At 35.5% G+C, this 13,145-nt stretch overlaps 1 long non-coding RNA gene across 1 annotated transcript; it reads left to right on the top strand.

Annotated features, from left to right (window-relative positions):
- Positions 1–3,309: 3,309 nt before the first annotated feature.
- On the top strand, positions 3,310–11,430 carry LOC109368387. Its single transcript, XR_002116377.2, has 3 exons — positions 3,310–3,539; positions 10,171–10,249; positions 11,078–11,430. It is a non-coding gene; the product is annotated as an uncharacterized LOC109368387 (long non-coding RNA).
- Positions 11,431–13,145: the final 1,715 nt, after the last annotated feature.

The following is a 13,145-nucleotide window of genomic DNA, read 5'->3' as shown; positions in this document are numbered from 1 at the left end:
AAAAAAAAAAAAAGTGATGTTTGGAAGACATTCAGCATTGTAACAGTTCAGTAAGGAAATATAAAATCACTTCTAGTAAATTTGATTTAAGATATTCCCCCGAAAACATAAGGGCATATCACTGACTAAGGCTTGGAGAGAGAGAATAAGTATTGTTCAGGATGAAGGGTTAGGCAAAGGCTAAGTAATGGAAATGCTACAGCTTGTGCTTGAAAACAGAGTGGAGATTTCTGGCATATTCACAAACCCTTCCAAGGATTGCTAGAAATGTATGTTTTGCAGGAACATTTTCTACAATCTTAACTGCTCAAAAGACAGTATTTCTTTCCCAGAATGTTCTAAAAATATTGTTGTTGACATTCCTATGCATTCATATGCAGTATAGACATATAAGGGTATAATAATGAGGAGAATTGCTATCTGCACCATCAGAATGTTTTTTTTAGTGATTTCTTATTCTAATTGTTGTTTTTGAATATACATGTCTACAAGGTACTTCTTTCAAAAAGAGCTAGAGAAGCTGGTAGCCTACTTCCTATCTTTCAAATAATAATAGGCTTCTCATGTTTCTTTTTCCTGCTTATTTTTGTTGGAATTGTTGCTTAATTCTACATTTTGTGCAAAAAATAGTGAGAGAAGCAATTCCATGCTGTATTGTGCAAATCTGAAATTGCTGTTTCCTGTCAGAAAGCAGGGAAATCCCAGCCTTGAGTAGGTGATTATATCATTTGTCAAAGGACTTCATAAAAAATAAAGTTGGATTTCATTTTCCACAATGCTGGATTCAAGTCAGGAGTCTCTTGACTTACTCATTACTGCTGGGCTGTTCTCAGGCATATCATTACATCTTTAACCTGAGACATTCTGGCAGACACAGAAACCAACTCTTTTACATGGAAATTCATGTTACAATTGGAACTGGTTTATTGGCAAAACTATTCATGATACAATGCGATCAGCATAGGACCAGATGCAAGAACATAAAATATCTCATTTCACAGAAGCTATTTGTTCTTTCCTTTATCTCTTATCCCCAAAGCACAGCACATCTTCCATCTGCTCCAGCCACTAGCACAAAAATAGCACCAACACATTTTATTAGTCTTCTCCAGTCTTTTTAAATAAGCTGTAGTAACTATAAAATGTGAAAAGTCCAGACTTCACTCTGTCTTCTCTTACAGACATCTGATTACAGCACTGAGCAGAACACAGTTCAGCAGTGATCAGAAATGCATTTCTCCCTTGATCCTTCTTTCAAGCCTTACTTTCATGTTTGACATCAGACACCCCACCCCGCATCTGATATCTACAGCTCAATGCAACACTCAGACAATCTTCCTCCTAGCACAGCTGATTTCCCTTGTTTCATTTCTCCCTTCAATTTTTCATCTACCCTCAGCTCTGACTGGCATCTCTATGGCACTACATCACACCATTAGGCTTCTCCCACCTTTGCTACGGCTTGCGTCAAGCAGACAGGAATCAGGATGTTTATGCATGCTCAGACAACTCTTTGTCTTATGTCTGGCTTTTATACAATAATATTTCTCTCCACTTTTTTCACAACTGTATTTATTTATTTTATCTCATATATTTTAGTCACTAGACTAAACTAGAGTGACTAGACTGCATGAGAACAGCAAACAATTGATGCCTGGCTAACTCCTAATACTACTAATACTCTAAAGTAATGCAACTTTATTCAGTAGTACAATTAATTTATGATTTTTGAGAATTCTACACTGTTTCTGCATGTTAGTTGAAGTTGCAAAGTAAAAAGATCTTGGTAATTCCTGGTAATTGTGTAAGCCATGTATACTCTGAATACTCAGATAGCCTGTTTGAATTCTACTTGAATAAGAGATTTTTAACAAGCTACATTGTATAGAAAAGCCAGTGAATCTTTTGACATTCATAAAGGATCTAAGGACAATCTATTTAGAAAGATCTCTACAAAAGAAAAACATTTACAATTTACTTCACAGACAGAAGCTACATCACAATTTAAAAGCTAAATGTACAGGGAAGAAACAGGTATTGTTTCCAGAGTATTCATGTTAGGAGAGATTGGCTTAGAATTAAGTCCTCGCGGAGAATCCAATCTAAGAAAAGCCAGTACACTTCAAGTCAATGAACTTTATTTTACTATAATTAGATGAGAAAGAATACAATTTCAAATCTGTGTATAACTGAAAAGAATAGTCTTTCCTGAAGAATAAAGAGAATAGGATTTTTGTTTTGTTGGGGTTTTTTTGGTGGCTTTTGTTTGTTTGTTTTTCTGTATAATTCAAGCCTATGAATTTCCTCAGATGTTAGAAAAAAGTAGATGTTAGAAAGCACATCTACATAATGATATCAAGGCAAAAAAAAACCTAGTCTGTTGCTTTGAATGCTAAAATAAACACTATAAATGATCTAGTTAGATTCTGAAACTGATACTGGCTTACGACATAATAATGCCTGTCATTCAGCACTATTTGCTGCGAAACCCTTATTTCATTTTATACCTGCAGCTCCATCTTTCATTGGTTCTCTTTAGATCAGCATGTCAAAACTGATTACCCTTCAAACTTTCTTAGTTCTTTCCAAAATTACAAGTTTTTAAAATCCATAAATAAGTAAACAGGCAAATAAGTAAACAGGAAAATCACAATCTCAGATGATGCAAGAACTGAAGGCACACTGTGATATAATGTTTACCAGTAGTAATACAAGAACTCTTTTTTCCTCTGCGCAACTCTTTCTTTCTCTTCTCCCACATATAACCAGACTCTCAATTAGAATCCAATAGCCCTGGTAAAGGTATGCTGCCTAAAGATATGGCCACACATTTTGAAATACCACAAATATCACACAAATTCAAGAAATGCATAACTTATGTATTCTTGCTTGAATTCCTCGTGACATCATTTCTCCTCAAACCTACAGCACTTCAACATAGTGTTTTGTCTCATACTTTAAACATGACAATTGAACATTTCAGCATATATTCAGGGTGTAATGCAGGGGACTTTGTACTTCACTAGCCACAGTATCACATTAAAGCCTGGTTGCATAAGGAGAAAACAAGGCTCGGTATGGTCAACTAAATCTTAAGTGCTAAGGAGTAAAATACTCTGATTATAAGAAAATGTTCCCATTCTAAATAGAATTATTGCTGTAGTGTTTTTATGGCTTTGGGGGCGGGCAGGGCTTCTTTCAGAAAATTGTAATGCAATTTGAAGAAATCAGATGAGTTAAAGTGTTAGATATGTTTTTGCCCTCAGCAGTTTCTTACTAATTTAAGTCTACTTCCTTCATGAAGAAAAGCCACAATATTTCAAAGACATGGAAACTGCTGCAATACTTATTCAAGGCACTTCAGTACAGAGCTTCTGAACATTATATAAACCAAGATGAAATTCCTGCCTGAGGTTACAGCAAATTCCTCGCTCAACAGACATGCTTGAGGTACAACTTGTGTTTATATTAGAAAAAGAAAAAATTCATGCAGATTTGTCCTGAGCCAAGCCATCATTCTGAAAATCCTCTTCCCTCTGGTATGTAGACTTACATTCTTATAAGATTCAATTTGTTCTTATGTTATGATGAGAGATTCAGCTTAGAAAGCTAAAGAAATTAAGTGCACCTGGTTTTCTATTTTTCTGAATATTTAAACTTTTTCTAGCGAAAATGTTACTCGGGAATAGTTTGAGGTTTGGAGCTATTTAGCAAAGATTTTTAAGTTTCATCATAGTTACAAAAAGGACATCACATGTTCAGAAATTCTTTACGTCTGACAACTAGCAACGTTAAAATCAACTTCACAGCTCTTGTACTTAGCTCTGGAGGAAAGGGCTAAGTAGACTTTGCAATAGAGAACAGTACTGTTTTGCAGTGAATCACTCTGGATTTTAAGTCAAGATTTTAAACAGCACCTAATTCAGACGAAGGAGAAAAAGGGTTTCTCTTAAGGAAGTAGAACAAAAAAAAAATCCAGAAAAACATCCAGAAATAAAGATAAGTCTAAGCTAGCTGTTTTAAGATCTAGTCTAGTGAGTTTGGGCTACACTTGCCAAAACCCAGAAAAAGTCTCTGTAGTAAGGTGTTAGCCAGCTCCACAAAGTGACAGTCATTTACTTACTGTGATCACAGATCAGAGAAGAAAATGTTCTGAGGACACTTAACTTACTGAGAGTCCGCAGTAGCTCCAGACTTCCCTGAATTCTACCACTGACTCACTGTTTAGTAGACCAGTAGGTAACAGCTCTCCAGAGATCATAACTAAATGGTAAAGGTCTACACAGGCAAAGATCTCCAGAACTTACAGGGGATATGCCTTTTAGGTATTTCCCCTCTCTAGAAATATATTCTGTAGCAATATTGTCTCCAGACAGGATTGTAGAGCCCCTAATGACAGATTGCAAAACCCTTAAATTTCACTTGACTATGAAAATCACTGCTTCTCATTTACTTTGAGATTTTGGAGAGCATTTGCACTGCTGAACAGAGATCATCAATGGAACAGCAATGAGCAAACAAAATTAAGCAAAGTTTACATTCTTGTGATTTAGCCTTGTGATGTACTGTTCAGCTATACCTCACTACCAAGACTGGATTCACTTTACCAATTAACATTTCATACTGTAAAGCACGCTGCACAATTAACAAGTGTACAGTTAGAAGAGTGGCATGATTAGGATGGTGTTTTACAAGTCTATAGTTAGTAAGATTACCGTGGTGGAAAGAGACAATCACAAATGAAATTCACAAATGAAATGCTCACCTGTGTCCTAGGCTTGCAGTAGAAAACTCCAAAAGGAGGGATCTCCAGAAAGAAATCCTCCCTGCTAACAGTCAGTCCTTAAACGGGGTCTAGGAGAGATACAGCCAGGCTCCAACTCTTCCAGTCACACAGCTGAATTGCTTTCACCTGTGCTCCCATGGCTGACTGAATCATTGCCACAAGTGATCAATCAGTAGTTCAGGCCATGACTCAACAGTTCCCATATACACACTTATCCCTAATAGGAAGAGAAATCATTTCTTTGACAGCAACGTAATGTTGTGGACTCTTTCTAAGCAGCAAACAAATCTATACAAATTTTGGTATCATAAGCATGAAATTGTAATGAGCCAGATAAACAGTAGGCAGATGGTGTTAGTTAAATAACTTTGAATATGAATTATGGCATAAACCTTAAAGCAACATCTTAGTTCTTATTAGCTTTTTCCCAGAGTAGTATTGCAACTTCCAATTTTTTTGGGGGGGGAATTCTAACTGTCATGTGCCTCTCCAACTGGATACTGTTTGAGGGAGCACAAAAAACACATCAGGGAACATGCTCCTCATTCAACAGTATAAGCTTGGTTACAAAACAGTAAGTATTGGCTTGTTCAGTATAGTAGCAGATGCAGTCTTTCAATGCTAAATTAGGCACTGCATTGCATTAATGCACGTTGCATTGCTTAACATTAATTATTTAGTCTATGCTCCTCCTATTAACTATCCTCCATATTTATCCTCCATTTGGTCTGACTGTCTAGCTAATGGAGATTAAATTAATTGTTTAGTATATACGTTTTCCCCCTAAACCTACAAATGTGCAAAAAGCTAAATATTTTGTTACTTTACAGTGAAACAGATTTTCAAAGAAAACATCAAGAATAATGCAACTTATTTTTTAATTAAAGAGAAGAAAATATTATCCTTAATTAATATTAACATTAAATAAAAATACTAAATAGTAAGCCTATTCATCAGGAGAATTTCATCAAATTGTCTTTTAAAGGAGATAAAGATCATTACATGCCATGTTAAGAGATGTCAAGAAGCTTGCCTAGTAAAGATGTCAAGATGTTCATCTCCCTGACAAAGAAGTCTAAAGGCCTGACCAATAAGTGTAGAACAAAAGCAGCATTACTAAGAAATTTGACTTTGTTACAACCCCAGTCACAACAAATTTTCTTGTCCTATCACTATCTGCCTCTGAAAAAAAAATTTCCCTCCTAATTATAAGCTCCCCTCAAGTACTGGAATGCCACACTGAGGTTTCCTCAGAGCCTCCTCTTCTCCATACTAAACAAGACCAGCTCCCTCAACCTTTCTTCATAGGAGGGGTGCTCCAGCCCTCTGATTATCTTTGTACTCCTCCTCTGGACTCACTGTAATTGCTTTTGTCTTTCCTGGGGAAGTGGGGGTTTGGGAGGTAGAGTCCAGGTCTGGATGCAGTAACTCCAGATATTGCATAGATACAGATAAAGATACAGTCACCTCCCTCTCCCTGCTGGTCACTTCTCTATGGATGCAGCCCAGGATGCAGTTGGCTTTTTGGGCTGCAAGAGCATACTGCTGGCTCGTGTCCAGTTTTCTATCCACCAGGACTTAGAAGTAATTCTCTGCAGGGCTACTCAATGAGTTCTTACTAATGGAGTTAAATAAGAGTTAGACTGAACATGAGCAGTTCTCCCATACAGAGGTAAATGCATTAAAGTTTCTAATTTAAAAGTTAAATGTTGAAAATTTAAATTCAGTTTATTTGATCATGGCAATATATATCATGAGCTATATTTAATATTTCTTGAAAACTTCCAAAACTGAAACTTCCAGGGTGAGGGAAGGAAATGCCACTAGGCAAGGGTATAATTCTTGTAAGTGTTTAAAATAAGGTTGGTTGACAGATCTTAAGATTGAAAGTAAACAAAATATTCTAAAGAGGTTAAATAACCAAAAAGCACAGTAGTGTTTTCATTACCTCCAAGTTGGCCAACAATAAAATTCCTTTGTCTGTTAAGACAGAATCATAAAGGAATGCAAATTTGAGGACTTGGGATGTTACTGTCCAGGCATGAAGGACGCCCACAGAGGAAGATCAGGAAACATAAGTAGGATACTAATGTAAAGAAGAACATGCCAGAGGTTTTAAATAAACATATATAGTAGAAGAAATAAAACATCCTTTGAAAGACAACACAAGAGTATCAGATTTAGTGAACAACTGCACCAGTCAGACAACAATTCCAGGAAAACATGGCTCAAACCGTATTTCCTATTATGCAAGAACAGGTGCAATCATAAATAAACAGAGCTTCTCCCCATAGCGATTAAAAAGTTTGTTTTTCTATCACAAAACCAAAGAAAGCAAAAAAAAACCACCATGCAGTTTCTTTCAAAGTCATAAATGTAAGACCTCACAGACTCAAATTTCACTAAGATTTCTCAAAAACAGATTAGGCCACAAGCATTTTTCCACAGCTTTTAACTGTAGTGATGTCCTGTGTACAGTTTTCTTTATAATGACTATACTAGTAAATAATCACTTCATCATTCTAGTCCTTTTTTCGGAGATATTTTTTGCTTGTCTGTTTTTCATGAGTCCAAATTCTCCCCCTTTAATGAACCTTCAACTCAGACTGAAATAGATCAAGAAATGTGAATACTTTTGCAGATTATGAAGATATTTGTATAAACTGATGATGAAAGAACCCAAAGTATCTCAAAGTATATATCTAGGAGAGATGCACTTAAACACTGAGCATTCTGAACAGGGGCTTGACAAAAAAAGGGAATTTATGTCTAGAAGGAAATCCTGTGTAATTTTTGAGTTGTCCTTTTCCATCCTGCAAGACAATACAAGGCAGCCTACTACTGGAAAAACCAAACAAAACTGTCTTTAATTTACTCCTGGACCAGAATGCTACTACAAAGCAGAAGATACATAGAATCATCATCATAGAATGGCCTGGGTTGATAAGGACCACAATGATCATCTGGCTCCAACACCCCTGTTATGTGCCATAGTTAGTTTCTGTAGTAGCTTAACACCTGTGACTTTTTTGGCACTTAGCTCTTCATCCAGCCTAGAGGCAAGAAAATCTCATTGATTTCTCTGTCTCTCCATTGATAACTGACTATCATAGAACCATCTGAATTGGAAGTGATCTTTAAAGGTCATCTAGTCTAACTCCCCTGCAACGAACAGTGGCTTCTACAACTAGATCAGATGCTCAGAGCCCCGTCCAACCTGGCCTTGTACATCTCCAAGGTTGGGGCATTCACTGCCCTCTGAGCATACAGTGCTTCACTAGTCTCATCATAAAAAAAAAAACTTTTTCATATATCTAATCTAGACCTCCTCTATTTTAGTTTGAAACCATTTCTCCTTGTCTTATCACTACAGATCCTGTTAAAAAGTCTGCCCCTGTCCTTCTTATTGCCCACGTTAGACATTGAAAGGCCCCTATCAGGTCACTCTGTAGCCTTCTCTTCTGCAGGCCAAACAGTCCCAGGTCTCTTGTACCTCATAGGAGAGCTGTTCCATCCCTTGCATTTCCATTTTTGTGGCCCTCCTCTGGATGTGCTTCAATAGATCTGTATCTCTCTGTACTGGGGACTCCGCATCTGGACGCAGTACTCCAGGTGAGGTCTCACCAGCACGGAGTAGAGGGACACAATCACCATTCTCGCCCTGCTGGCCATGCTTCTTTTGATGCTGCCCAAGATAGAGTTTGCTTTCAGTTATCTATGCTATTCTTCACCTTAAGTAAAGAATTCATACCTGCTATTTTACTGCTCAGGTCTCTATGATTTCTATTTGAAACTCTCATTGTGCACTGCAAGAGATGACAGGACACTTAGATAGCACAGTTGAGGCTGTCTTTTCTGAGTTCTTATACATTTCTGAAGTATTTGTGAAATACATTCTACACCAAAACAGTTGTGTTGATTTTTACAGGTATCAGGATGCTGGTGATACTGTTCTGGTGTGCTCATTTTCATATTCCCGTATTATCAAGCTATGTATGTACTGAGATACCTATTGTAGTGACTTAAAATTGACTGAAGAGAAAGTCCAGAGAAAAGCTAAGCAGCAATACTTGGTCTCTCTATATATTTGTGTTGGTACTTATTATTAACAAATCTCTGTTGCAGCCCTAATTATACTCATATGTTTATTTGCCTTTGGCAATTTAAGCAGACCTGATATAAACAACTGGAAAAGACTTGTACAACAACCCCAGGATATAACATTCATTATCAAGTGTTAAGACACTGGTGTTTTTGTAGTGCATACTCTTACAATCAATATTATGTAATTATTCTGACTTGTTTTTCCTCTTCTTCATTAAAACTCACTCTGATGTAGTTGTTTTAAGAACTCTGACAGTAAATTTAGTAAGTGTTCTCAATTTTTCCTCATTTTCTTTTTGCTAAAAGGCATTAAGCAGATTTCTCAGTGGATCTGGTCTAGTATTAAATGGGGAGTTTGGTGGCCCTGCATGTGGCAAGGGGATTGGAGATTCATGATCCTTGAGGTCCCTTCCAACCCTGGCCATTCTGCGATTCTGTGGATATCTTTAATCCCTTTTATTCTTTTATATTTCTAAGTTGCTTGAGTTAGTGACCATGAGCTTAAGCATGTAGGATCTTGTAGCAGCGTAATCTTCATAGATTTCTACTACAATCAATACAGTAAGCTCTGAATGGAATCATTCTGCTGTTTTTCAGCAGAAGACAAGTGGAAAGGCTAAGGAATAAACTGATAGGAAATAGACAAAAAGTCAGAAAACAGTGACAAGCAAATATAAAGGCGTTCAAAAGAAGTGAAAAAGTTATTCTGAAAGCCAGAGAGATGCTCAGCTGTCAGTTTTCATACATGATTTAAGCAAAGTTATGAAGTTATGATAGTTTTAAGGATAACACAAGAAGTATGCCAGAAACCCAGGAAAAGCTGTTATTTCTTTTCTTGAAATTGCTAAAAATAAATATAACAAACTCTACAGTACAAAACTCTTAGAACACAAAGTAATATGCGTATAGAAATCACATACTGCCTACAGAAGAGTTAAAAAATAATTAACTGAATTCTCACCTTAAGGCAAAAAAATCTTTATGTAGACTTTGAGGAAAGATACATTTGGTGAAGTCTTTTGTAATTATTTCATTATAATCTTTGCTTTTTCTTGCATTCTCATGTTTTTCAGTGAGAGATTCGACTTTCCAAAACCTCCTAATTCCTGTTACACTTTGCCTTAGTAATCCAACACAGACATTCATTTTGGTATCATTAATACATAGGAGTATAGAAATATTGGACTCTTGATAGTCTTCATGGTGTGATAACAAAGGACATACAAGACAATAGAACAACTTTACTGACTTGGTATTAAAATTCTTATGTCTCCTTACAGCCTGAAGGTGAAATTGACATCTACAACCTTGATCTCTTCCCTCTAAATTGCTGTCCTATCTCTGGAGTCAGTATGTAAGGTAGAGGACTTGAGTGATGCTCAAACACACATTTTTCAAAAGAAATAAAGGTCACGAGCACCCAAATGACCAGCCTATGTAATAACAATTTTGAGCACATGTAAATATTTAGGTAAACCAAATTAAAATCATATGGAGTTTTCAGAATTCCGTGCAGTAGAGTATGAAGGTTTATAAATAAGGTTATTTGATCAGATAAACAGGTAATCACTGAATATAAAGTAATGAATTGGACTGTTGAACACCTGTTCTTTTTTGCCCAGTGCTGCAGGCTAATGTGGGATGTATAAAATGGCTTTGCTCTTTACAAGTACATGGCATCAAGTCAGACAGTAACAAAAACAAGAACAAATACTGATCATTTCACTTGAACTGCTTGAGTTCTCTTCAGTGTACAGCTCCATCAATTTCCCTTTTTTCCCCCCCAATAATAAAATGTAATGGAATAAAGCAACAAAGAAACTGGAAAGAATAAATTAATATGCACAGACAAATAGAATGCTGACCAAATAACAGGAACTGATATTCCTTGATTTTGATGTGAACCTCTATTTCAGTATGTGATCCATCATTTAATTATGAAAACAGAGAACAGCAAACAAACTCAGACTCCTCTCCCTCCAATTAATAGTTTGGCACACTGGTCAAATCTGTTTATAGAACAAGACTTTGCCCTATATCCTGTGGCTTATTTTCATTGGAATTTTTCAAAAGTGAATATGAAAATACATGTTTTAAAAGAAGCAGGCCTAACATCTTTTTATTCAAGTAAATATTGAACATATTCCTAAGAATAGCCCTTTAAATCTGGAAAACATTCAATAATAGGATGAAGAGTCCTTCCAACCAAAGAGCTGAGACAGATGATATTAAGATCACTCATCCTGCATATGGATATCTGAATTCCAGCCACAGGTAAGCTGAAATATCTAAAGCAAAAATACAAAAAAGATTCCCCTCCTCTTTAGACAGCATAATGACTACTCAACAGTTCATGCTACTCTTTCAGTGTTCATCAAATCAAGTGGAGGAATTGAGAGAGCTTAAATCAGGCTACATAAGCTGACTTTTTTTTTCCCCATCATGTTCCAAAACAGTATGTGGGTTTTTCCAATCTACTGAAGGAAAGAGGGGCCTACCCTCCAACAGCACTTCTTTTTTTTTTTTTTTTTTTTACAAACTCTTGGATTTACTTTACTAGGTTAATTACTATACTGATGCATATGAACTGAGGAACTACATTTTCCCTATAGAAACTGAGACATTTTGAACTCCAGCAGAATTCTTCTTCCAAAATTAAGATTCATAGAATCTAATGAAATATATTTGAAGGCAAAAGTTTTATGCAAGAGTGGTGTATCATGTTCCCATTCACATATATTAAATTGTATAAAACTCTAACAAAACTAATACCACTTCTACAATTAAATTCACAAAATCCAAAGTAAATTTGATATTGCTCAAGTTAAATGTTAATTATCTTCATATGGCTCTGAGATAGAAAGAACACACTGTACGCTCAAAACATTTATCACAGTAATCATAAACTGTAAAATCATATTCATTATGTAAATATAAATCTGCATTATGAAGACATACATGTATGGCATCGTAATATGTATACAGATCTGCATGTGTGTAGAGAGAGATCAGCCAAGATTTATTACAAGAAATTAAATTTATTCTCTTATGATTACATCACAAGGAAGGTAAAGAGACATTATGCCCATAAACATAATAATAACAAAAAAGTTATTTGCAACTGAGTGCAAATTTAGTACTTAATATAATTCAAGAATCCCACTTTGACAATTCTGATTTTTCAGAGAATACTTCTTGTGATCTGTATAATTAAAATTCTGAAAATTAACTAAGTTAAATATTTAAGCCTCTGCTTCAAAGGCAAAGGAGCATAATTCCTCAAACAATTATTTATTTCAAAGAGAATTGGTCAAAAGTCTGTTAGCAAATCTAAGTTAATGAATAAAAACTTTTTCCTCCCTGAATTTATAAAGCAAGAAAGCACATATTAAGCCTTAAATGTGCCTATTCTTTAACTGAATACAAGAGCTTTTTGCAGTGGAAAATGAAAAAAAAAAAAGATGCTTTGAATGTGAAAACCACACTACTCTAAATATGGGCATCGGTGCTGTTCATAATGATCCAAGTATTCTTTGGATTAAGATTTAGAGCAGTTTAGACTAATCTAAATTTATGATAATCCACTGAGAACGTCTGGGTTTCTCACTGGCACAAGAAATAAATGCAGACCACAGACTTGGGGAACAAAGCATCAATTCGTATTGTATGCAGGTGAAAGCCATCCCTGGAAATGGTCACAGACACAAGAAGCAAGTGTGCAGAAAGAAATGGCTGTATGCTTTTCAAACTGTTTTCTACCCTAGTCATAGGAAAGTGAAATAAAAAAATAATTAGTTTGGACTGCTATGATGTATAACAGGAAATGCTGGCAAGACACAAGTCCTTTTAGTGAGTAAATGCTATTTAAGGTTTGCTTCAGAATACTGCTCCGAGCACTGCGTTCCAGGCAGCTGCTTTACCTAAAAATTAATCTATTAATACTTTTATTTTTCTACTTTTCAAAATTCATTCCCAGTCTTTTATAATTTCAGAGTTATAGATGCCTACATAAATAAACAAAGGTAACTTCACTTTTTTAAAAAAAATTACTTTCAAGTCAAGAAAAGATAAATTGGTAAGATGAATAAGGAAATACGAAATAATATAGATAGATGTTTCCTTTGAAAAGAAAGGGGCCAAGCCAAGGTCCTAATATGATATTAATATATTTTTTGAATGCTGTAAAAATCTCTATTTGCACAACTTAATTATATTTTCTTGGAAACATAATTCACACCATTTTTTTTTTTTTAAT

This window comes from Meleagris gallopavo, chromosome 6 (assembly GCF_000146605.3).
Source record: "Meleagris gallopavo isolate NT-WF06-2002-E0010 breed Aviagen turkey brand Nicholas breeding stock chromosome 6, Turkey_5.1, whole genome shotgun sequence".
Taxonomy (NCBI): Eukaryota; Metazoa; Chordata; class Aves; order Galliformes; family Phasianidae; genus Meleagris; species Meleagris gallopavo.
Note: the sequence above shows the minus strand (reverse complement) of the source record. Positions and strands in the feature narration are given on the sequence as shown.